At 40.9% G+C, this 26,071-nt stretch overlaps 1 long non-coding RNA gene across 1 annotated transcript; it reads right to left on the bottom strand.

Annotated features, from left to right (window-relative positions):
* Positions 1 to 24,053: 24,053 nt before the first annotated feature.
* On the bottom strand, positions 24,054 to 25,867 carry LOC128112454 (uncharacterized). The gene is made up of 3 exons (XR_008218991.1): positions 25,771 to 25,867; positions 24,981 to 25,098; positions 24,054 to 24,132 (listed from the first exon to the last, which is right to left on the bottom strand). It is a non-coding gene; the product is annotated as an uncharacterized LOC128112454 (long non-coding RNA).
* Between the last annotated feature and the right edge of the window lie 204 nt (positions 25,868 to 26,071).

Here is a 26,071-nt window from a genome sequence, read left to right as displayed (position 1 = left end):
TCCAGAGAAAGCCTTTCCTGAGGCTGTTCTCCAAATGCCTGGAATGTGTATGTCTAGAGAGTGATCAGTCCACATTGTTAGCCGTACTTAGGGAAAAGTCAATTGAGAAAACTATGAAGGCACACATGATTTTCATAACAGAAGACAGCTGATATATAACAAGCCAAGTAACACCAAAAACTCCTTGGGATTTGGCTTCCTCTGGAGGAATTCCCTGATTCCTCCAGGTAGTGACTTTGCCATAACCAGCTGAGTTCTTATGATATATTCCTGCGGCCCGCAGCACTGGACACACTGGATAGAACAGGAAGAAACCATGCACAGGTTCCGCGGCAGCCACTCGATGGCCTTTGTTCAGTGAAGGTGGTGCCAACCATCCATAGGCATGCACTCTTCCAGAATATTAGCCACCAACATCAACTCGTACTGATGTCTTCACCCACACGGCCAAAACCATGTTCTTCTATACATAATTACGCTGATACTAGATTTAGATTGAAAATCGCAGGTGAGTTCATCTAATTGGCCTATGGAAACCACAATCTGGCATATTGAAGCTTGTATTTGAAATTAGCAGTGTGACAACATGACCAGTCATTGGGATGACCAATCTACCTATCACTTCTGTCATCCTAATGCTCGTAATGGAAAAACAGCAATGTGAACCCAATCCCAGCATGTCTGCAAAACAAATTTGGACTTACCCTTCTCAAATACTCAGCAGGCACTCAAATGGTCATGGTTAAATCCAAGTTTATTTTCCTCCTTTTCCGGTGGTAATACCATTTTCATACCACGTAGAATAATTCGAGAAATATGTTCAGAGCCACCTGAGGACTTAATAATCAAACATATTGGTTGATAAATTTCTGAGGCCTTACATTTTAATGAGAGGTTGCTACAAGGAAATCCGAGAAATTAATATTAAAACCAAATAGGTATTTACAAACGGTTTTATTACACCACACTTTTTGAAACTATTAACCCATTTCTAGTTCCTGTTGAAGGGTTTCCAAAAACTGCACTTTTCAAAGCATAATAACAACCAGCAGCTGAAAGGCGCAGTTTATCAAGACTTTTCTCTGGTCTCTGGATCAGACAGTGGTTTGTAGTTTTGTGCTCAGAGTTTGTGTAATGGCTGCAACTATCCCTAGAAAATCTAGTCTCCCCAAAGCTGTTATTGTCCATAGTAGTCCTCTGTGAACTGAGTGTCTCTCTCTCTCTCTCTCTCTCTCTCTCTCTCTCTCTCTCTCTCTCTCTCTCTCTCTCACACACACACACACACACACACACACACACACACACACACACACATTCTCATTTGTAAGCAGTCAGACATCTTTTCCTTCTTATCAAATTCATTTAACATCGATTCTATTAATGGAAATTTCCTCTAATGGGAAAGTTCTTTTCTCATCTTCTAAACTATCCTTTATTAATTTAATGTAAATGTTAATTTAATATCATTTCACAAACTTTTCCTGTTTAATGTCAATTAATAAGTCACTAGTTTGCTACTCAAAACAGCACTTAATGTCAATTATTCCAATCAGCCTTTCCTTTGAAACTAGAATTTTTAAGTGAAACTTATTTTAATATGTCTTTAAATTTGCTCAGTAATGAGTTGGACAGATTTTTAAAAGATAATTCTTCAAACTTTTCACTATTATTAAGGAGCTGAAAATAGCTACTTCAGCTTTCTAAGTGATCAAAACTATACATCAGAAATTTAAGTAATGCAAAATTGCTAGCATTTACTCAGGTAGCCCTTTAACAGATTAAGTAAAGATTTGACAATTCTCCCAAATAATATTTATGCCAAACATCATGTCGAATGCATCCTTAATTCTTCTGTCAAAATTTTTTTCCCAAATCTTTTCTGATGCTTTATAGAATTGTTACCATCAACACAACTTGGTTTTATGTATGCTTCTCCTTTTAATCATGTATGTTATTATGGATACATCATTTGCATAGAGACTGCAAACAAAATACAGCTTAGACATAAAAATTAGATAACAAAGATAAATACCGTATTTACATCATGGCAAATATATGAAAACTAGAGTAAAATCACAATGTGGAATATTATAGCAAGGGTGAACTATTTCATGTATTGTGTCTAATTTTGTCACTAGCATCAAAAGAAGTATTAATTAATTGATAAACATAAAACTGATTCTCTTAGATACATATTTTACATAAAATATCAATCAACTCTCTGACTTACATTAAATTATTGCCTTTCCATCCTATGATGTAGAGCAATTTATATATTCTCTAATATTATTGTACCTATATTTGATTATCACATGAAGATTCAAAAGCAAGTTTTGATAGTATAGCTATCAACTCATCATCATATTTAGTCATTCCTATCAGCAGCATTAGACACAAGTCTAATGGTCATGTAGAATCAGAAATTACACATAGTATTTGCTGCCTTTGCTTTCAAATTATAGCCCAAAATAGCCTTTTTCTTTTCTTTTTATTTTTCTTTTCTTTCTTTCTTTTTCTTTTTCTTTTTTTTTTTTTTTTTTTTTTTTTTGGACAGGGTTTTACTGTGTAGCTCTGGTTGTCCTAGAACTCACTATGAAGACTAGGCTGACCTTGAACTCACAGAGATCTACCCAATTCTGCCTCCAAGAGCTGAGATTAAAGGTGTGTGCCACTATACCCAGTTCATAATGTTATTAAACTCTCTCTCTCTCTCTTCTTTTTTAAATACCAGTATCTCAAAACTATAAACAAATAATCATGTAACAAAAACAATGAGAACAAAGGAAATCTTAGTAAAAATATCTTGGTGAATGTCATAATATTGACAAAACTGCCAATACTAAGACATCTATAAGGTTATTGTCACCCACTTAATGACCTCCAAATGACCCTTGGTGATCTTAAGAAAATTGGGAATGTCAGAAAAGAACATTTTCAGCTTAGTATTAAATAGACTTTGGCAACTAAGAAATGTTATGAGTTGCTGAGTCCCCTCTCGCATGCCTACAACAGTTCTTCAGCAACCTGAGGAGAAATAAAGCAGCATTGAAAAGTTACGTTATTAGGGCAAAGGCTTTTTATTCCCTTTGCCTCCTTTTCCCTTGTAGATTAAAAAAAAAAAAGTATTAACATCCCTTATATCTGATCATTGAGCTCTCCACCTGTGATTATTCTCTCAATCAATACAGCCCCAGTGCCGAAATGGAAGCTGCCTAGGATTTGAAAAGTACACACACTGCATCATGTAGAAACTGTTAGATCACGTGTGTGAGTCATTAAAATAGTACATCAGTTAACGCATCAAAGATAACCACAAAGAAGGTACCAAACTATATGGATAGCACGTTAAGGAATGAAAATACAGACTTCCTCTTGGATTAGTTTTTACCAAGAGAGAGCCTGATTTAGACTCTCTACTTCTCTCCCTGTCTTCCATCTGTCTGTGCTGTGTGGCTACTGGCCTGTCTGTGGTCTGTCTATTGTGCAGTTCCAGTCTGTCTGTCGTTGTTGCCTACATGATGTGCCTAATCTGTCCTTAGCAAAGGGCTTTGTTCTGTACTAAATAGCACAGAAAACATATCATGGACATCTAAGGACAGATGAGGAATTCTTTAGAGAAATCTTATGAAGTTTTCCAAGGCAGTTTACTGACCCCACCTGATCCAGAATAATGCTCAAAGCTGTAAACAGGTGATGTCAATCTATATCCACAGGTTGCTTACAACATTTATTGGATATTTGTTTTGTTTGAGATTGTTTTCAACCTGTGGTTTGCTTTCAACAAATGATTGCCACGGCACACACATCTGCATATATGTTACTCTGGGCCGGGGGGGAATGGAAGAGTACATAACTTAGTATTAAATGTATACACTTAGCTTATTTAGGTTTATAAAATCTGATTACACGGGAAATCCAAAGCACAGTAAGGTTGGTTAGGCTGCTCTCTTACAGGCAGGTCAAATTCAAACAGGCCGATTACACACTAGGACAGCAGGTTAAAGGAGACGATCTTAGATGATCTCAAAGCGTAGTGTTAATTCAGCTGCCCGGTCAGGCAAAAGTTCACTTTCTTTGAAGATGAGAATTTTTTTTTCAGAAAAAGGAAGATATCTCCACAAACCGGAAGATGAACTCTTACAGAAGGGAACTATGTCATAGTCATCATAGGGACAAAATGTCTAGCAGCATGATGACGTAAACGTCAGGACTCTAGGCAAGAAGACAAGGAGGGAAGAGGGGAGAGCATCACATATTTACGACTACTTGGTATCTCTCTTCAACTCGCTCTTGGCTGGCCTTTCTTTGGTTCTGGTGTCACTTTAAGCAAAGTTACAATATTTCTGCACTACTAAAATTTTGTTATCTTTTAAACCGTTTTCCTCATTATCCTAATTGCCTTTCTATTTCTTTGATTAAAAACCACGACCAAGAGAACTTTGGGGAGGAAAGGATTTAATTGGTTTCCAAGTGACCGTTCATCATCAAGGAAAACTAAAGCTGAAACTTAAGGAGGTTGGAGCAGAAAACTGAAGCAAAGACCGTGAAGAAAACCTGCTTCCTGGCTTCCTTCTTCTGGCTTGCTCGGCTAGCTTTCAGGTCCAAATTCACCTACCTGGGGTGGTACTTCCCACAATAGTACAGCCTACCTCAATTAACAATTGGGAAAATGCTCCACAGGCCAGCCCAACAGAGACACTATCTCCGTCGAGGTTCCCTCCTCCCAGATGATTCCAGGTTTGTGTCAAGTTGACAGCTGAAGCTACCTATGCCGCTTGTTTAAATTCCTTTATGTCCTCAGTAAAAGTAAAGTGCAATGTCTCAAACTGCTTACAACTTCTAATTATGAAATTCACTTCAGGTCCCTTGGTTAACATTGAAGAAACAGGATAAATTTTATTGTACCGTTCTTGCGAGAAAGAATAGATCACCACTAAAAAAGTTCAAGTACCATTAAATTCTGTGTTCGGTAACATAGAAGCTGGTTACAGTTCAAACCCTGCGCTAGATGGTATGCTTTCCCAAGGTCTAAAAGAAGAAGAAAGCGGAGACAGTGGCAAAGTGTTCTCTCAGATCTCAAGCAGGACACCAGCTTTATCTGAGAACACCTCAGTTCTAACAGGCAAATCATGGACACCAACTAGTGGTACCAAGCGAGGGCTGCTGGTGGGACACGGGGAGTATGAAAGCGTCATTTTGAGGACCCTCCACACATAACACAGTGTCAGAGGAAGTTGAGAAGTTGAGATCCAGGAAAAGCCACATCGTTCCTCATACAATTCTCTTAGTGGTACCATAGAAATCAAAGCACACACTTTGGGTTTATTTTGGTCTGAGGGAATGATTTTTTTTTTAAACATTTCTGTGTTTATGTTAGATTTGGAGAACATTTTACCTCCATTTACCCTCATCTTATTTTGTTATTTGTGAGAGCATAACAAGTAAGTAAATATTTGAACTATATTATCATTAATGTTATTTTTATGCACATTTAAGTTCCTATATTACAGTGGTTATTTTTACAGTTTATACTCATTTCATTTTACCCTTAGGATGTATCCACTCAGTGTTCCTCACTCTTTTCTACCTTGTCATTTTTCTGTCTTCCCCTTTTAATATTTTTTTTTAATTCAGGCATGGTGGTATTAAATTTTCTTGTTTCTATTTTCCTGGGAAACAACTTTTTTAACTTATTTTTTAACCTATATTTTTGATGGATATTCTTTCTGGGTAAGCAATTCCATGTAATTGATTTTTCTCATTTGATGCTTAGGAGTGCATTCCACTGTTACTAGACTTTCATCAGTTAAGTTGAGAAGTCAGCTGCAAGCTTTGAAACTATTTATTTGAGGGCAGTAGCCTTTTTACCCTTTAGTTACTTTTATGTTTTTTGCCTTTTGCATTAAGGAACGTGCCCCCCCCCAAAAAAAAAAGAAAAATTTCCATTACATTCCCAGGTTGGATTGCTTCGTAGTTATTATTCCAGGGTCTTACTGAAAAGTAGAAAAATATTAAGATATTCACTGTGGTGGTATTGTGTTCCCCAAAATATTGTGTGCCCTAAGAAACTTATCTGGGGTCAGAGAACAGAAAAGCCACTAGATACTTAGGATAGGCAGTGGTAGCACACGCCTTTAATCCTAGCATTCCAGAGGCAGAAATTCATGTGTTCAAGGATACAGCCAAGCATGGTGACTCACACCTTTAATCTCAGAAAGTGAGCCTTTAATCCCAGGGAGTGGTGGTAGAAAGCAGAAAGGTATATGAAGCGTGAGGACCAGAAACTAGAAGCTTTTAGCTGGTTAAGCTTCAGGCTTTCGAGCAGCAGTTCAGCTGAGAGCCATTGGGATGAGAACACAGAAGCTTCCAGTCTGAGGAAACAAGATCAGCTGAGAAGTTGGCCAGGTGAGATTAGCTATGGCTTGTTCTGTCTCTCTGATCTTCCAGTGTTCACCCCAATAACTGGCCTTGCATTTGATTTTATTAATAAGAACTTTTAAGATTCCTGCTACAATTCACAGTTGTGCTCAAGTGTCAACAATCCTTACACACAATCAAAGAGCAGTGACTACCCCCTGAAGAAGCTAATTATGCCCTGAAATCCTCTGGAGGTTTTAACACAGGAGTTTAGTACGTGTGACCAATAAGAGCCTCCCAAGCTAGGCCTTTCCCAGTGGAGACTCAGGCTAGGCAGATCCTCAGTTTGTGGCTCAAGTTGGACAGTTACATGTTAATAACCAAATAAACTCAGAAGATATCTCCTCTCTCTCTGAAACTTTATATTAGCTACTCTCCTTTGATTTTACTTTTTTCTAGTGTTTTTAAATGGCTTTGGTAAACTGATGTTTACCCAATTCTGTATGTTATGAATATGTGTTGCTCTGTTTGGCCAATGGTGAGGCAGAATAAAGTTAGGCAGGACATTCTAACTAGAGAGATAGGAGGAAGGCAGAGAGAGATGCCAGCAAGCCGCCAAAGGAGCAACATGTAATGGGACGCAGGTAAAGTCATGGAACATGTGGCGATACATAGATTAATAGTTACGGGCTAATTTAAGTATAAGAGCTAGTCAGTAATAAGCCTGAGCTAATGGCCAGTCAGTTATAATTAATATAAGCCACTGTGTGTGTTTACTTGGGGGACTTGAGCCGGGCAGGACACAGGAAAACTTCCAGCTATAGTAAACTCATCTAGCTCTTTCTTTGTAGTTGCTCTGGAAGAGGACTAGCCCATTAAATAATCATCTAGGTGCAGTGGTCCAGTTTGAACAAAAATCCAATCCAAGATCAATGACAATTGATGATTGACATTTGCCCTAAGTATGGGTAATATATGTTTTCTTCGTGTGCATAAAAATGATCTCTAAACCAGTGATTTAAAACAATGCATGTTTATCATTTCTCTGGGCCAGTAGGCTTAACATAGCTTATCTGGATCCTCTGCTCAAGGGTTCATGGGCTGCAATCAATGTGTTTTTCATGCTAGGTTCTTTTATACAACTCAGGAATTCTACCAACTTCACATGGTGGTCAGTAAAAATCAGTTTCTGATAGCCACGGTATTAAAAATTCACTTTGTTACTGTCAATTGGCTGAGAATTTCTCTTAACACTTGGAGCTCTGTTAGGTGTCCCTCTTGAAAGCATCTAAATGGTCCCTCTCACAAGATACCACTTTCCTTCTTTAGTGTTTTGAGGAGCATCTGTCACCAGCCTGTTAATGTGGAATGTCTGTAAAGTAACTATGGTATGGAAATACCTATTCCATCACCTATCTCATGTTCTGTTGCCTAGAAATAGAATCACAGGTTCTACCTGCACTGATGATGCTCTTACACAGGCCATGGCCGATGTCACCACCTTATGTTCAACACAAGGGTGCAATAAAGAGAAGTAGGAGCATCAGTCAACTGTCAGCCACATACCCTCTCTGTGAAGTGCAGGGTACTGTTATTCTGTTTCAACCCTGTCCTCGATTCTAGGATAAATGGAAACCTCATGTCTTCAAATCTTCCAATTTGAAGAGAAGGGAACACTATAAATTAGATATTGATGCTATTGTGTTAACAACGAAAACATATTGTATAGTTTAATAACTGTCATACCAAATAAATCACAGCTGCCGGCCCCCAAAGCCCACAGAGGGTCTGGCCTTCAGCTCTCATCTACTAATAAATCTTCTAACCAAAGAAGACTAATAAATGGCAGAAACTAGAGGAAAATACATAGCTAAAGAAAAACATAACACATCTGAGAAACTACTAAGAGATAGATTTAGAAACAAGTCCACTAACTCTCACTAAACAACCATGCATCCACATATATTATTTTATTAGCTAATATGTGCCTCATTCAAAGACAAAGAGTCCCTCTATCAACACAATTCAATCTGCCTATGGAACGTAGATACAGAACCTAAGCCAGAACGGAAAAAGGAAGCCAGTGGAGAAGTTGATGAAGCAGCTAGCTGTATTTTAGGAAATAGTATTCAAAGAAGCAAGCCAAAGTTGAAATAGTTCTGCATAATCATAAGCAAAAGGGTGTAATGTGGTAGGAAATGCCTTATCATAGGCTCTAGGAGCATGTGTTTCCTGTCCTGTGCTAGGCTCTGTATTAGGCACAGCAAGGGCAGTACAGAATAAGACAAGCAAGGCTTTTACTATCATTTTATTATGTGAGGGTTAAATCAACAATAGAAGAATCCTTTCCAAAAAAACAGAAGATTTTTACAATGTTTATGTACTATAAATAAAATAGACAAGAAAAATAGGACAGAAAACTAATTTTGTTTGTTTGTTTGTTTTGAAACATGCTTTCTCTGTGTAGCCCTGGCTGTCCTGGAACCCACTCTATACACCAGTCTGGCTTCAAACTCAGAGATTCTCCTGCCTCTGCCTCCCAAGTGCTGGGATTCTTAAATCCCATGCACCACCAGACCTGGCTTAGAAAAAGAATTTTAAGGTCAGAAAAGTCCCCTGAAATCAGGACAGATTGAAAAGCACTTATGACAAGGGTGCATTGAGTGGCCACAACAAACATCCATGTCCCCTTGTTCCCAGCGACTGGACAGTGTGTCGGTCTCTAGTGTGGGGGCCGTACACAGCTGTGTGGAACATGTGGACAGCTCATCATGGACGGCTGTGGCTCATGTGCCCTATGTTACCCAGTGACGGTGTTCAGATCAGTAATGTCCCATCACAGGAAGACTGCCAGGGCACAGGCCCTCCCTCTATGCCACCCCAGCCTTCATCAACGCAGTGTTTATTCTCAAAGAAAAATAATGAATGCTAGATTGCGGGGGAAGGAGGGCATTGAATTCGAGAACTAGGAGAAGCAGCCACTGTCCTGTCCAGCTGCGGTCATGACTAGCCTCAGATACTTAGTGCTATGTAACACAAGGTTTATGTCCCTGCCCATGCTATACCATTCCAGGTGGGGTTGGGCTCTCTTCCATGTGCCTTTTTGTTCTGGGATCCAGGTTGAAAGCCCTGATCTAGGATAAGCAATTCTTTTTGACAAGAGGAAGAACAAGCGAGTTAGCAAAGAGAGCAGTGTTTGTAAATGCCTCTGGTTAGAACGGCAACTGTGCTGTGTGCTCCCTACATTCCATGGCTGTATGCAGGTCACACAACCAAACACAAAAGGCAGGGAAGGTGTCTTCTCTCATAAGGAAACTAATAGTATGAAGGTAGAGCACTATTCACTAGAAATACTAATACTCTAAATGATATCACCGTATTCCAAAAATAAAGGAGGAAGAAAATGGCCTTTAGGAGATAAATTAATCTTCCCTGTCAATTTGATTGGATTTAAAATCTACTAGGCGAGACATATCTTTCAGTGTGTCCATGAGAGGCTCAGTGAAGAGGGAAGACCCACCCAGAATACGGGAGGCTCCGTTCCATGACTGATGTCCTGGATTGAATAAGCAGGGACAAAGGAGAAAGTGAACTGAGTGTTAAGTGTTCATCCTTCTCTGCCTTGATGGGCTGTACTCTCTGAGTCCAAATAAAGCTTCCTTTCCTTCAGTGCAGTAAGAAAAGTGATGACTACGGTCGGTTTTTAATGAATCAGGGGACTGGGAGAAAATTGATTCGGGTTACACTGCAGCATGTACTGCCCGAAGTCAGGGAAAGGATTTCCGTGGGAAAGAAGTCATGACTCAAGGATTTTTATAACCAGTCAAGTTGTGTCCAGGTTGCCTGCTGGTAACCGATGCCTTTATTCCTTTTAGGTTCTGCCCTGGGTTTTAAGATCAGGAAGGGCACTTTTTTTTTTTTAATCTCAGGTTGGGTCAGCAAATGAGAGGAACCTGCACATGACTTTGAAAGCAGGAGATCTACAGGAGCTACTGGAATTTGATGCGGGCAGCAGACAAGAACAGCTTCAGTCATCTTCCTGGAGTGTCTCCTTTAAGGTATCTGAGGCTGTGCCAGGATATTTGATTGCACTGTGACACCCCGAGACTGTGTTAATAAAGTTAACTTTAAATCAGGGGGTGGAGCCAGCGAGTAGCTGACCGGAATTAGCCATGAAGAAGCCAGGATAGAGAAGACGCACAGGAAGGAGTAGGGAGGGACTTAGATTGTGCTGTCTTTTCCGACTGCGAAGTGTGGAGAGACAGTCAGCTGGTCGCTCCTCCACAGCTTCTCTGACCAATATTTGACTCCTGAGGCCATTGGGCTCATTGGTGATGGCTGAGCTTCTGATTTCCTGAATGTCAGTTTTCCTGATTTAACCGCTTCCACTAGTTCACCAGCTTGGTAAATGCTCAGGTGCTCCTCAAGTTCCTCCCTTCTGGAAGTGCCTGCCTTCATTTCCTGTTTCTCGAACAGACTACAACTGAATGTATATGAAATGAGCATATTGTGGATGTAGAAACATCTACATCTTGTGAATGTAGAAACTCAGGCAGTAAACATCTACACTCTCTTAAATAAAGCATGCTTATATATAAAGACAGGTAAATCACAACATGACCTTAAGAATAGATGAATAAGACTGGATGCAGTTCAGTGGTGCCCAGCATGTACAAGGCCCTGGTTTTGACCCCTGGCAGCAGAAGGATACAAACAAACCCAGTAACAACAGCAACAACAACAACAACACACCTTTTATCCAGGCATGTGAGTTAGTACACGCCTGTCATCCCAGCATTGCAGGTGCTGAGGCAGGAGGATCAGGAGGCTTAAAAGAAATGATGACACAGTAGGATGTAGATGTTACTTCCAAACTCCAAGGTTCAAAGGAGAGAGACCGATAAAGGAAGTTTTAATGAGCCGCGTGGCCAGGAGTCTTTCATAGCCGCTCCTGGGCAAACGTTCTCTAAAGTGGAAGAATTTGACTTTTAAAGTGAACTCTGATCTCATTATTTATCTTCCTCAAGGAAAGCATGTGGTTGTGATTCACGTCTTTTTTTTCCATTAAAGAAATTCATCTTGTGGCTTGTTCTTTTAAACTGTGAGGGGGACCTGCTGCTTTCGTAAGGGTCTGCTTACACTTCTCCATATGGTCTTTTATCTGTCTCTGCCCATGTTCATCAAATCACCACACCAGTCAGATCTGAATGGCTGTATTTGGTTAATTTTTCTTAAAAAAAATTATTTTGTGTAGTTCATACAATGTCATGGATAAAGTCATTCTTCTTTTTGCATAAAAATGAAAGTAATAATTAGCCAAGTAGTAACTGCCTTTTCAAGCACAGCACAGGGTTGTCAACTAGCTTTGTCTTCAAGTAACATTCTCCCATAAAACTGATTAGTCATCTGGATTTTTAGCTATTTGCCTTTTTAAATGTATGTAGTACACTTTACTGAGGCATTCTAGAGAGCTTATGGGGAAAATATGACCTTGAAAATTAAAGTTGAATCAACAAGACAGCATACTATTATTGTAAGAAAAGACACTGTTTCTAATTACCAACTATGAGCTGTTTTTCCTTCTTAGATTAGCATTAAAATTTTTTATTCTCATCTTTCAAAAACACCAGTGAGAGTATGAAACAAAACCAGTCAAATCCTCGAATGATTCGAGGAAAATTCGAGAACCCAGGAATCTGGGAAGGGATATTATTCCCACAGCAAGAGTGTCAATGAATATCAGACAATTGACATTCCTACACTAGACTCACGTATCTGAATAGAATACCAAATTTGAACACTTAAGTATCTCCCCCAGTCTCTCCCATCTCTCTTGTATGTTTTTTTTTTCCATGTCATCCAGTCTATTGAGTTTGGCCAGTAAACACACTTATAAGGTATACTCAATCACAGACTAGTCTAGTCTCCCAGTGGCATATTACTAAGGGTAACAGTGAAGAATATGCATCATAGTCTTGCCTGCTAACTCGATCCTATAAAGAAAAGAAATAAATTGTTAAGTTCTGAACAGAGTTGATGTTAGGTATTAGAAATTGCCTGCAAGCCTCAGATCCCTTCCACAAACTCTAAATGAAGAAAACTATATATTTTTTTTTCTCAATGTAACTCTCCTGTTGCAATCTTTACTGATAAAATGGTGACTGGGACTTTGTCTCTGAGATTATTGAACATGAGAACTTTGTTCTGTGATAAATAACTAAATAAAACATGGAATGAATCAAATGTTAATTAATTTTTGAGCTCCTGCAAAGTGCCAAGCACTCTGCAAGGAGCTAGGGATATCATTCTTTTTTTTTTTTTTTTTTTTTTTTGGTTTTTCGAGACAGGGTTTCTCTGTGTAGCTTTGCGCCTTTCCTGGGGTATCATTCTTAACCCAAACAAGCAAATGCTTACCTACAGGATGCTCACAGTTTAGTAGGAGAAACAGACACTCAACCTGTTTTCCAGATCTTCCCAAATGTGTAACCATCACTGTTGGTGAAATTATTAAGGCCACTCCATGTAGTTAAAAGGGAGGTTTATTTAGTGGCATAACTTACAAATGAAGGGATAGGTAGGTTGCAGGGTCTGGGAAAGACGTAGCGCAGTCCGGCAGTGTGCTCTGGAGAACTCTGCTCGGTCTACCTCCAGCATCCAGGGTCCAGGAACCAAGAGAGACAGCATCTGGATCTCAGGTCTTCAGGGTCCTCTCTTGGCCCCGCCTTGTAGGCGTGACAGTTACCAAAGCCTCAATGGAGGTTGGAACTTCCAGATCAAGGTTGGAATGGCTACCCACTACGCATCACAAGAGACTATGAGGAGACACTCATGTGAGAAGTGAGGCCTGGTCAGATATGGCTCTTTAGAGCAATATTCGAGCTGATATCTTAAGGAGGAGAAGCAATTAAGTAGGTGAAATCATCTGACTATAGGTATCAGTCAAAGCCAAGAATGCTGCTGAAAACCCCAAAGGGGAAACAGAGCAGACAGTGACCGAGATTGTGACCAGTGCTCCTAGTGTCTTACATGTAATAGCCAGGAAGAAGAACTTTCAATCTGAAAACGAAGAAGCAACAAATTAAAGTGATTAAGTCATAGTCTTGTTCATAAGGAGAGTGAATAACTGTTATGAGTTTGAGACCACATGAAGTCCACGGACACAGAAGAAAATGACATCTAGAGGTTTAGAAAGCCATATGTTAGCACAAACTGCACAGAGGGGCATGCAAAGAAGCTTTTGCTGGATGTGAAAAAAAAAGACAGAGCTATCCTAAAACCAGAGTGACAAATATGTGCTGCTGAAAAAAAAAGTGAGACTATGTACCCACTGGAGATGGGATTGTATTAGACGGTGTTCACATAGTGTTCACATTTTGGAACATCACTGTACTCTTCCTACACCTGGATACATAATTGACTGAGTTCATCTTTTCTTCTTCAGTCTTGTAGGTCCTTCCTGAGTTCCTCTCAAGAGAGGTTACTCAAGCATGTCTGTTTTCTAATTCCATGTCTAGAAAGGACAGGCTCAGCAGAATCACACACTCCATTGTGGTTCAGAAGCACAGGAATTGTACTTGTCCTGAAGTCTAACTGAACTTTAAAAACAGGACAATTATAAATACTTCGAAAAGATGAATGAATTCTTTCTTTAGATTGTATGTAAGTTCTTAAATCTAATTAGGTAAAGAAATAGGACATATAAAACTATGAAAAAATATGAGAGTTTATTTTCTTTAAAGAAAATAATTCTAGGAATGGACATAATTTCAGTGTGGACCAAACCCTAAAGGTGGTACCAAGATGATTTCCACATAAGAGCACACAAATAGATCAGAATTTCAAGTATGAGTTGGGTGCTCTGAGGTGGAAGAGGGTCTGCCAGACAATGGGACAGTGTTGGTAAAGGCACAGAGAATGGGTCTCACCTGTAGCCCTGGTGAGAAGTTGGCAAGTGCCATATCCCAAACTCTGCTCATTAAGACACTTGTTGACAACTTTGGACTGTGTCAGAAATCTCACCAAGAGGTGATGAAACCATAGTGGTGTGGTGAAGCTGTGGAAAAACTAGTTTCTAATGTCCTCACGTTCTTCCATTTACACTGAACCATCTTTACACAAAGACCGATGGCCCGAAACACTCACATATACCTTCAATGAACAAGCATGCATAGCAAACTTCGCTTTGAAATCATTTTTTTATCAACAGGAAGTGAGAGTGTTAAAATTGTGATGATTTGATGTTTTCATTTTCCCGTTGCAGAGTGAATGATCCTCCCATGTTTGAATGTGTGTTTGGATTTATGAACATAGACCTGGTGTCAACTAGCTGAGTGACAGGTTTAAAGATTTCTGGTCCTACCTAATGTCATTGATACATGTGTTAACAACCTAGACAGTAAGATTTACTAGCAAGTTCTGGTTGTGAGCCGGTAGGTGCTTGGCTCAATATTCCTATTACAGATCAATATACAAATGCACTGTAATAGTCTAACTTTAAAAATAACTCTACCAAGACCCCTCTCTCTCCAGTTACTAGCCATTTCTCCACACATACTGAAAACCAAACTTTTAAAATGCATTTGCTAGCTCCTTTTAACCAGGAATCCATCCTCATCATTCCACTGATTTCATTCTTATTAAGACCACCAGTGATCTCCAAGGAGCTGAGTCCAACTCATTTCTCATCCCAAACGCAGGCTGCCTAGCAGCTGCTTACGCCTCCACAATTCTGTTCTTTCTGAAAAGCCACACTGATGTCAATAAATAAAGGAAAACTGGATTTTTCCGAGCTTACCAGCCCAAATCCTTGGCACCATCTGTCTTCAAGACTAGAGTCGAGGCTGAAGAGATGTCTCAGCGGTTAAGAGCACTGCCTGCTCTTCCAGAGGTCCTGAGTTCAATTCCCAGCAACCACATGGTGGCTCACAACCATCTGTAATGAGATCTGGTGCCCTCTTCTGGCCTGAAGGGACACATGCAGGCAGAACACTGTATATGTAATAAATAAATAAATCTAAAAAAAAAAAAAGACTAGAGTCACTCAACTACTGTGTGATTTTTGTCTCCTTCAGAATATATCTGGATTTCCTTCTCACTCTCCGTGTTCTGAGAACCCTGGTCCAAGTCACCTTAGGTAATTGCAATGGTGTCCTGTCTTTCTTCCTGCTTTTCTAGCCATGCTTCCTAATCTATGCTGCATATAGCAGAGTTATGTACTCCAAAAAGCAGATGATGGATGACAATAGTCCTTTGATCACAATCTTCAAAGTACTCACAATGACCTCTAAGGAACCGTGCAATCTACCTCCAACACGCCTTAGAGCCCACCACCCGGCTTTCTGCATCTCCTACCACTCTTCTCCTCACCCAGGCACTTGGGATTCCTAGCACTGCTGTGCACTTAGCCAGCAGCCGTTTGTGCTGGCTGCTCGTTCTACTTGTCGCATTCTGTGCTCAGTGCTCACCTCTTCCTGCTCCATCACGAGGGGTCCTTACAAAATGCATAAACATTACATCTGTCTGCATACATTCTTATCTATGATATACCTTATCTTACAAAAATACACTTCACAGTTGCCTGTTTTCCTCCCTTAAAATGTAAGTTCCATGAAAACATGGGTTTGTCCCATCAATAGTTTATATATTCCCAGTGGCTGGAAGTATGCATGTCATACAATATATGCCTAATACATGCTTACAAAATAAGGACGTAAGTTCCTCCCCTTCCTCTCTGGTGCTCGGATTCAGAACAAGCAAGCATTTTTCCCTGGGTACCTTCTCCATGACATTTTCCTACACCCTTGCCCTCAGAGATTTTATAGTAAATGATTGTAAATCTCCTCTCATTTTGTAAATTGGTTTTTGTTTAACTCCTAAACCTCTGGGAATTATTTCTCTCTCACTAGATTTAATAAAGACAAATATTTTTATAATATTTCTCTATAGAGCAATATTTAACTTAATTTAGCTTGAGGATGTGGAAGGGAAGAATGCGCGCGTGTTAATATGTTCATTTAATGCCTTGCTTCTGTCAGAAAATTTAGTTCTTTTTGGCCTCAGTTAATTTTAATATCGTAGACAAATCAATTTAGAAAACTAATTTTTATTGGATGCATTCTTTTCTATTTTGCAGATGCTAAGAAAGATGCTGTAACACGGTGTTTCTGTCAGATACCATGCTTCTCTCAAATGAGCACAAAGGGCATCTCTAGGCTCTCAAGGAAAGACAGACAATGCTTTCTTTAGCCTTTGAGGGATGGAGCCTGAATATAGGACATCCGTGTCCCATGTCAATTTCAGCATCATGGCAATATACTGAAGTTCAAGCTATTTATAATTTATAATGAAGTGTAATTGTGGTTTTCTTTTCATTTCCAACTGCCAAGCAATAATCCCACCACTGACATCAATGGGAAGCAGAACGACCCCTTCCCCTTGGCTGTATAGGATGCAGATAAGTTTTTCTGAGGATGTAGACAGCTTTCCAGACAATCCCTAGAGATAGGACCTTAATTTAACCTCAAGCCTAAAGCATTTCCTCTGGGATGTGGATGGCTGATAACAAGGAAGAGGGCAGAGAAAGTATAGATTTATTGAAAAATGGATGTTGCAAGCAGGAGTGCTAAATTTCTTCTCTAAAGCATTGTTTAAAAGGACAAGCTCAAATCCTCCTTCACGATGAAAACCCTAACTATTGGAAAAGAGGTATTTTCAAAAAATCACAGGCAGCTGGCATTTTGAACATCTGATTTCATAAGTGTAGGCTGCATGCATCCGTTCGGCTCATCATGGACTGAAATGGCTTGACTACACAGGGTTTAATATCCTCCACCCAGGACACCTCGGTGATTTTTAATTTAAAGAAAATGAGTCCTCCGCTGACAGCTTGATAGCCTTTCCCGTGGGAACATCAGGGAAAGGTCTCCTGTTTGTGGCACTAATGAGCATTACACAATGGCCATCTCTTTAAATGCTGGAGTAAATAGATCTTTATTAACAAACACTGGATTATGTGTTTCTATATCACAGTCTTCAGAAATAACCTTTTAACAAAGGGAATAAATAAGCCATAATGGGTTTCTTGCCCTTTACTAAGCAAAATATCAAGAACTTCCGTGGGGGCAGAGGTTAAGTAACTCTTCTGTTTACTAATGATAAAGTTAATTGTGTGAAACCTAATCCTACCGGGTTGGAAAAAGAATTTTTCTTTTAAATAACTCTTAGCCCTCATAAAGGTTTTTTTTTTTAAATAAATATTGCAAGTCTTCAAAGGAGGCCCCCACACACCCGTCTCTTCATATAGTTTGAATTAATATACGATTGCAAGCAAAACACCAGGTACATTCCACTTCAAATGGCTACCTGAGAACCGCAAATCACTGTCCTTTTCAGGGTGCTCAGGGTAGTAGCTTCAAAATGTAAATATTCCTGATTATCCTTTTTATCAGCTTGAACTAACCAAGTGGCCCAATTTGGTGGCTAATTATAAAATAGCCTGTATTAAACAGAAAGTGGGTCGTCATCTAGAGAGATGCCGTGGCTCTTCTGAAATTCTGTACACACTGCCTGTGAATTTCAATACATAATTTTAATTATGCACTTCTTTCCGACAACCTCCTCTCATTAGTCAGGCCGTGTGTGTGTGTGTGTGTGTGTGTGTGTGTGTGTGTGTGTGTGTGTGTGTGTGTCTTTAACCTTGATTACAAAGTCAAACCATTTTAGCTGAAATTGAAAATATCTGTGTATTTATAGAGAAAACAGAGGGCCGTGTTTTGATAAGGTCTCCAGAGGAGCAGGGCAAAAACCTAACCCTGGAAGAAAGAAAGGCTGCCTGGGCTTGGTCTCAGACAGCGGCTAACAAAATCCTAAGAGAGTTTGTTACATGAGCCAGTGGGCTGAGGCAACCTTTAACATGCAGGAAACTGGAGTTAATTAAACAGTTACAAGAACCCTATCTATCATCCTAGCATGTGCTCTATCCCAAGTCCATTTACATTTTAGAATTGAAAAAAATGTTCTCAGGACTGTTGATAAACCGTGTTTACTGTCTCCATTGATTTGCTACTTTTGCATAACCTTTATGTTTTAATTATCTTATAGTCTTTCTTGAAGGCTCTTCCGTAGCACTTGCTATCTGATTACACTTCGCTGGCAATTACTGAACACTAGGAGCACACCTTTTAATGGATTAATCTGCTTCCAAGTTATTAGATGACTGCGGGAGTGGAAATGTTAAGGGAAAAAAAAATAATGTTGATCAGCTATATCCAAGCCACAAGTGTGTTCACGGTAGAGGGGACAAAGTCGGCTTGTGCCTGCTTTTTGTTCATTGGAATGGAAGAATGTGTGTTTTAGACACAGTGTGTCAGAGAAAGCATACGCAAGGCAGCTATCAATTGGATAATTAAGATACACACGTAACACCTGGTGAGCTTGCATTCTGAGGAAGAAGAGCTGAAATGAAAATTCTCCAAAAACAAATATTTTTATTGAGTGAAAATTTTAATATAATAAATTTAAATGGTACAAGGTATGTTTCTTTCCTCATTTGTCAACCTTTATTGGGTATTTACAGCATACCAACGCTGCACAAAGAGCTCATTACATGGCTCATCTCATGAAGTCAGGTATGTTGATCCCATTAAATACACAAAGGGACAGAACTCAAAGAGTCATTTGTCTCAGGTTATGAAGCTTGCAGATGGATTAAACCTACAGGTGTTTGATTCCAGAACTCTGTAGTATAACCACTGGCCAGTATGCTATGAGATATACTTTGGTATGGAACCCTAATTGTCACTTTTAAAAAAATGGTCATTTCATTTTTATGCTTTTATTTTTTACTATTCAAATATCTACCCGGAATCTCAACTCGAAGATCCAATTATGACAACCAGTTCAAAAATTCAGATAGTTTGAGCCCAAGGATAATACAAAAGGAAATGTGTGTGAATATATTCTCTATCAAGGGGCCTGGCCATTCTGAGAGGATTTCCATAAGGAGGCATAGTAAGAAACAACAACAACAACAAAAAAAAGAATCTATTTTGCATTTATTGTTAGAAATTTGTGCCTAACTGTGTTTTATATTCCAGAAGAGGAGAAAACCATTCCAAAAGGGATGCACAACCCCTAACAGTTGGGAAAGGGTCAAAGAGGAGAGCAATCTTGGTGTGCTTTCTGCTCTCTTAATGCTTTCAAGGCAACATGGGAAAGACAGACTTGCCTGTTTTGAGTTATTTTGAGTCAGAACTGAACACAAAAGAATGACTCAGAGCCGGGTCTTGAGCCTCATAATGATTGTGTCAAGAGCTGGACCCGGGTCTCTGCTTGCCTGCCGACTCAGATGACAGTCACTGGCAGGGAGCCAGGCATCCTCGGAGCCTCACAGAAAGTGGGCATCTCTTGCTAAAGCTCACTGGGGTTTGATAATAGATCATTTCAAAACACTTTTATATGAAGACAAACATTAACACGTGGTGAGCTTTAAAATAAACCATGCAAGGATTTTTTTTTTTTTGAGATAAAACACCAAATCTGAAAGAATTATTGAGCCGTGAATAGGGCTCTTAATCCAAACATGACCCTAATTCCCTGCACTACACACACACACCCTTTTCTCTCTTTCTAGAAGGACCTGGGGAGTCTCTTGTGTTCCTGATGTCCCTTATCTATGTCACTGTCATCTCTTAGGAACTGAGATGCCTTGAGTCTGTAAAAGTCTTGGGGGCCTCTAGAGACAGCCCCAGCTTCTGGACCCATACTGAAGAAAACTTGCTAAGAGCTTTCTGTGACTCCTGTAACAGAGCACACATAAGTCTTTTCTACTTCAACATGAATTTAATTTGGCTTTGATCCTTCCAGACTCACTTACACTTATCATCATGGAATGAAAGGTCATGCCTCAGAGAAAGGGATTCCTGTCTTCAGTGCATGGAAGAGAGATTGTCTTGGGACCTACTTCCATGCCAGTCACTCCATCAGAATGGCCCCATCTCCAGTCCCGAGACCCTGGGATATTCTTCTGAAGGGAAGTCTGTTGTCTGGCAACAGGCTTAGATTTGGAATTCTGCCTCATTTTTATCTGGATAATTTGAGCTACTTGGCAGGATAGAGGCTCCTCTCTGGCCAGTTTACACTCACTGGCTTGAAATACATTCTGAATAAGTTTTGACTAGATCTGGTTGGGGCCTCAGCACAATTCCCAAGATACGGGGTCTCCTAAACATTCAAGTTTTGCTCTTGAGGTGATTACTATTCTACTCCAGAACCAGGCTACTGTGGTTTAAAATCCTTCTTCTCAGCCTAGTTCATTACAGGTCCGCTCAGGTCGGCACGATCGTATCAGCCAGTCTGTGTACCATGGTCTCCACCCTGCCATGAAAGCCGCTCCTCAGCACTGGAGAGGCAGGTATACCACCCTGGTTTGGGTTTGTTTGTTCCTCTGTTTGTTTAAATGTGAACATGGCTTGGGTACCTGGCACACACTCATGTTTGGGGGTGGGTTTTTCTGTTGTTTTCTTTCTTTAATATCTCTGTAATGTAATCTGTCTCAAGGACCTTCTTCTCCAAGCCAACTAGAAGAACTTTAATAGCCTACTTGATATGAACATTAAAAACAATGATTTTGAAGAAATCTCATTCATTTATGTATTTTTCTGTGCCAGTGAGGAGTAGGGAAACAGTTTGGGGGTATGCTACACAGAAAAGGCATACCTCATAATGCATCTGTCTGCCGTAGGGGCAGATGTGTTGTGGCCTTAGCTCCTTGGGCCCCGGCTCAGGGGTGTGTGACTGCTGCTATTACTCCTATGGCGCCCCCTTTCGCTCCAGATAAGATTCAACCTCTCTCTCTCTCTTCCCGTTTGCACTACCATTGTGACTACTTTTGTTTCTTTCTTCTGTAACTTCTATTTTCCATTTTCTCTTTCTCTGTTCTTCCCCGGGGAGGCCAGCAGGCTCTCTCAGGGTCAGACTTATTACACAGCCTACCACCCTTCTACAGCATGCAAATTGGCTTGCCCTTCTCATAGTACCAGTCCTCTGTCTGCTCAGCCCTACCCCCATGCCGAAAGTCTGGTTGGCACCCGTGATGTCTCAGGCCCTGCTGACTGAGGAGCCTGCTGCTTTCTTAAGGCCGAGAGTCTGATCCAGGAATGCCTGCAGCTTCCTCTGCTCTGAGTCTCCCGAGTGCCTTGAGAACAAGGCAACACCATAGCTGTCCGATTTAACACTGACAGGGACTAAAACAGGGTTTCACAATGCAATGCACTCGCCACCAGCCGGAGAAGCAAGGGACACGAAGACAGCCAGCAACTCCCTGACCTGTACCCATCACATTCATTTCCTCCAACATTACAAGACACTGCGTCTTCCAACCAAGATGATTCCTGAATACCGGTTTTCTACATACCGGGCGGAGAACACAGCAGATAAAATGTATACGGGGCGTTTGTGTCTGCAAGTCCTAAGAAATTTGGGGGATTAAGAAGGTCCACCCCCTCCCCCTTTCTTTCACAAAGCATGTGAAAGCATTCTTCTCCTACTAAATGGATTTAGTCTAACTGCCTGATTCATTATGCTAAAACCATGAAGCAATTTCCTGTTCAAAGCCCAGCTCACAGGCTCTCTGTTGTCAAGTATTTGAATTTCAGATTAGAAATGTGTTCATTTGGATAGCTTGAAAGGAAAGCTTTGTTGTCGTTTGGCTTTATGCTCTGCCAGAAGCCAAATCCCTCCTCTTGAACAGTCACCAGCCAAATACCAGACCTCAACTCTGGACTCAATATCTTGAAAGAAACATAAACACCTCTGGCCTCTGCGGTCAAAGCAAAGGCTGCAGGTCTGACTTCCCTCATAATAAAACTCTCCCGGATGATGATTTCTGACAGATAGGAGCAAATTTTTAGGGCCTCCACCCCGCCCCCCCATCGTCACACATCACAATTTTTTTTTTTAAGGCAGGAATATTTCTGCCAGATTGCCCTGCAATCCAGCTTATCTTTATTAGCAATGGAGCCATTTGTCACAGAGCTGTGACCTGAAGTGGAGGCTGCGTTCCCTTCCAGTCAACCCTTAGGCTGAAGACTACACAGCTCCGTCCCATCCACTTGCTGTTACCAGGGTTCGCCCTGCCTCACCCCTTTATCAATACTACAAAAACATACACAGCTGCTCAGAAAATCAAAGAAACAACCTCAGGGGGAGGGGTACCCAGAGACATCTAGGGGAATAAAGGGAACTCACACTTCATTACCCAAAGAGCATAGACGTTCTGATACCACCGAGAAATTCAGACAAGTTTTGCACAGATTTTTTCCATCTTTTGGAGCTACAAGATTCTACTACAGTGCCATAGTTTAGATATTATGATGATGTCTATGTGACCTCTTAACTATTCTGGTGGAAGATCCACCTCAACTCCCCTCCCCCCATTTCTTTCCCTAAACCAGAACCTTCAAAGCCCGCCAAACACAGCTCCTCCCCGAGAGAGGCTCAAGACCACTCCCACAGGGGATATAAACTGCATCTGAAAACAGACACGTGGTTTTCCAGTTTCTCTTCCCCGCCTCCTTTCTGGGGAGCCTGAGAACCACCCAGGAATGCTTAACCCATTAAACTGGGGGGCTTTTCTAATTCAGTCTGATTTGGTCTGATTTGGATTGCTGCCTTGGTGGAGAGACTTATCAGGGTGCAAAAAACTTATTAACTATTACTGGTTGAGAAGTATTATTAAGGGGCTGCGATGGCTCAGCAGATAAAGGTGCTTGTTGCCAAGCCTGAGTTCACTTCTCAGGTACCCACTTGATGGAAGTAAAGAACCAATTTCTGCAAGAAGTTCTCTCACTTCTGCATACCAAGCACCAGCACATAGGCACACTCACATACATAGGTACATGCGCGCGTGCGCGCGCACACACACACACACACACACACACACACACACAATTAACTAATAAGTAAAACGTTTTTAAGACTTCTTTATTGATGCTTCTTGTGACCAATTATCAATCTGTTTCTGTCTGTGGTTTTATCATACACCATTTTTTTGTTGTCACTGATATTAATAACTGGGATCTGTTTGGCGTTTTATGGCTTCCTAGGTGATGTCATCAGTATTATCCCACTTTGTTCTAGAAGATAAGACCAAAGTTGGTCTCGATACAGACCAAAGTTCACAAATGAAAAAATGAGGCTCGATGTAGTGGTCCCATCACAAAGAAAATAAGGTGTGTGTGTTTATGTAGAGGGTCTAAACTAGAACTCGGGCTTTAGATTTCTTGAATAGTTTCATTAATTGACCCCAATTCCGATACCAATCTCAGCCACTAAGTAATGGTTAAGCTATCATTAAATCTCCCTGTGGCTTTCTTATTTTGAGACCAAATATAATAGAACACACAGCCTTATGTCTATTTGACTCATCAGAAAAGACAGAGACTGTGGGTGTACTCAATGGTAATCTTTCTACACATTTTAGCCTATTCTTTGCTTTGCCTTCTTTTTTGTTTCATTTATTTATTTGTTTCTTTGTTTATTCAGGGAAAGGATTTCTTTGTATAGCCCTGACCGGTCTGCACTTGCTCCCTAGGCTGGTCTTGAACTCAGAGATCCACCTGCCTGTGTCAGTGCTGGGATTAAGGGTGCTCGCCACCACGGCTGCAACAATGGTTTTCATGAGAATTTAAACTACAAACCTGATTCAACTGTGACGCAGACAAGCTAGTCCAAAGCTCATAAACACAGCCAACCTCGTGTGGAAATGATCCAGGCCCTCTGATGAAGGAAAGAAAAACTGGTGAGAAATTACAAACAAGAATGAGGTTGGTTCCTAAGTTATTTGGTGATGTGGATCAAAGCGGGAACTGCCAAGTTCTAACTGTCCAGTTCTGACCTCCTTTTCCTCTGTCTTCCATCACCCAATATACATTCTTGAGTTGAACACAGTGATGAAAAGAAATGAATGGAACAGGGAGTGCCTTCCTTCAAGGCACTACTTTATGGGTCTTCAAAGCAAGGGGTCAGCCAAGGAAGGGATTATGTGAGCCTACAGAATGCCCTTTGAATAAGGTTCTACAGGGAAACTCATGGAGCTGGTTGATTTGGAACTACATTTCCCAGAATCCCCTTTTTCATGTAGTCCGGGCAACTGTAGAAAGAAGTGAAGCAGGGGCCATTCTCTCCATAAATGTCAGTAGTGAAATGTGGAGATCATCTGAAAGGTGCTAACAGAAGCCAGCTTGTCCTCATTGGTTCCAGCTCGCACTCAGCCTTTCCCGTGTCTGCTAGCAGTGCTCACCAGCAGTGCCCCAAGCTCCCTACCATACACTCGGCTGACCACCCCCAGAAGCAGTGGGACCCACAAGTGACAGCTTTCCAAAGAGCCCTGCTCCCCTGAGCAGCCTTGCCCTGACACCCACCCCTCCTACATTTCCCTGCAAGCTCTGGTATGTTTGCGGAGACTTCACTGTTGCTCCGTTTCTCCTCCCTGAATTCTCACCTCCCCCCCCCCAACCTCTCAGGTACACAAGCTCTCACTCCTGCACCAAGTCATCACTCCACAATACATTGCTTCAGTTTCCTGAAGTGTGCCGATGGATTCAGCCACACATTAATAAACGTACCCTTTCCAGGCCAGGTGTAGCTGAGAACGTTGGGCTTGTCTTCACTATTGATGGAAGTAGGGCAGATGGGACATTATGATTCATCTCTCTTCGCTCACAATCTTATGACCAGACGTATCTATTTGGGAAGGGAAAACAACAAAAAAGCAAACAAAAAACCAGCTAAACAGCTGATCAAGGCCCAGGTGTTTGGGTGGGCACTGAAACGTCTTACAACGTACATGAAACTTACTGTAACAGGATCAAAGCAAGGTCTTGTCTATACCCTCATTCTACTAAGAAAATGTCATTCACCACCAACAAAATGTCCCCACATGGAACAGCCTGGAATAATAAGAGGTAACCCTTCATATCACTATAGCAGAACTGAATATACTTCACATTGAGGCTGTGTCCATTCCCAGAAATGTGAGGTGCTCCTCATCCTCTAAAGAGAGTTTTCTCATCAATTACCTCAGTTATTTGTCCTCAGCTTTTCTGTGTAATTAGAGGGGACATCAATGATAAAATGGAAGCAATTCATAACGAAGCCAAAACCTTAGCAAAGGTTCTGAAAGCAGGAGCCGAGGGATGGTGAGTGAAGGGGTATGGAGCACAGTGATCACTGGTGCTGTGGAACTCTGGGAATGGACAGAGATGGAAGTTAGTAGTAGGTTGGGCATAGGACATAAGCCACAGATTACTTTAATCTCTACAGGAGAAACGAAGGAATGGCCGATGATACTCGGGTGTGTGAGCTCTGAGGGCTGTTGAGTGAGAATGTTTCCTTCTGCGTGCACCCTGCACTCACCATAGTCTCCACTCCAGACGAAAGGACGACGGGGGACTCCATTTATCTCGTGTAAAGGCCCCGGGCTGTATCTGCCACAGACGTTAGCACATTAAAGACAGTCGATAAATGTTCTCTAAGTGAAGAGATACGTCCTTGGAAGAGATAAAAGAGGGAGGCGAGGACAGCAAGGCTGGGCTCAGTCTCACTTAAGAGATGCTCACATACATTCAAGACCTATTCCCAGCACCGAACATCACTTACTCTCCTGACCCTTCTTTGTTGACATCCAGTGATCTCACACAATTTCCAAGGATCATCA

The sequence above is a fragment of the Peromyscus californicus genome, unplaced genomic scaffold (assembly GCF_007827085.1).
Source record: "Peromyscus californicus insignis strain IS unplaced genomic scaffold, ASM782708v3 Scaffold_17__1_contigs__length_78620276, whole genome shotgun sequence".
In the NCBI taxonomy this organism is placed as follows: Eukaryota; Metazoa; Chordata; class Mammalia; order Rodentia; family Cricetidae; genus Peromyscus; species Peromyscus californicus.
Note: the sequence above shows the minus strand (reverse complement) of the source record. Positions and strands in the feature narration are given on the sequence as shown.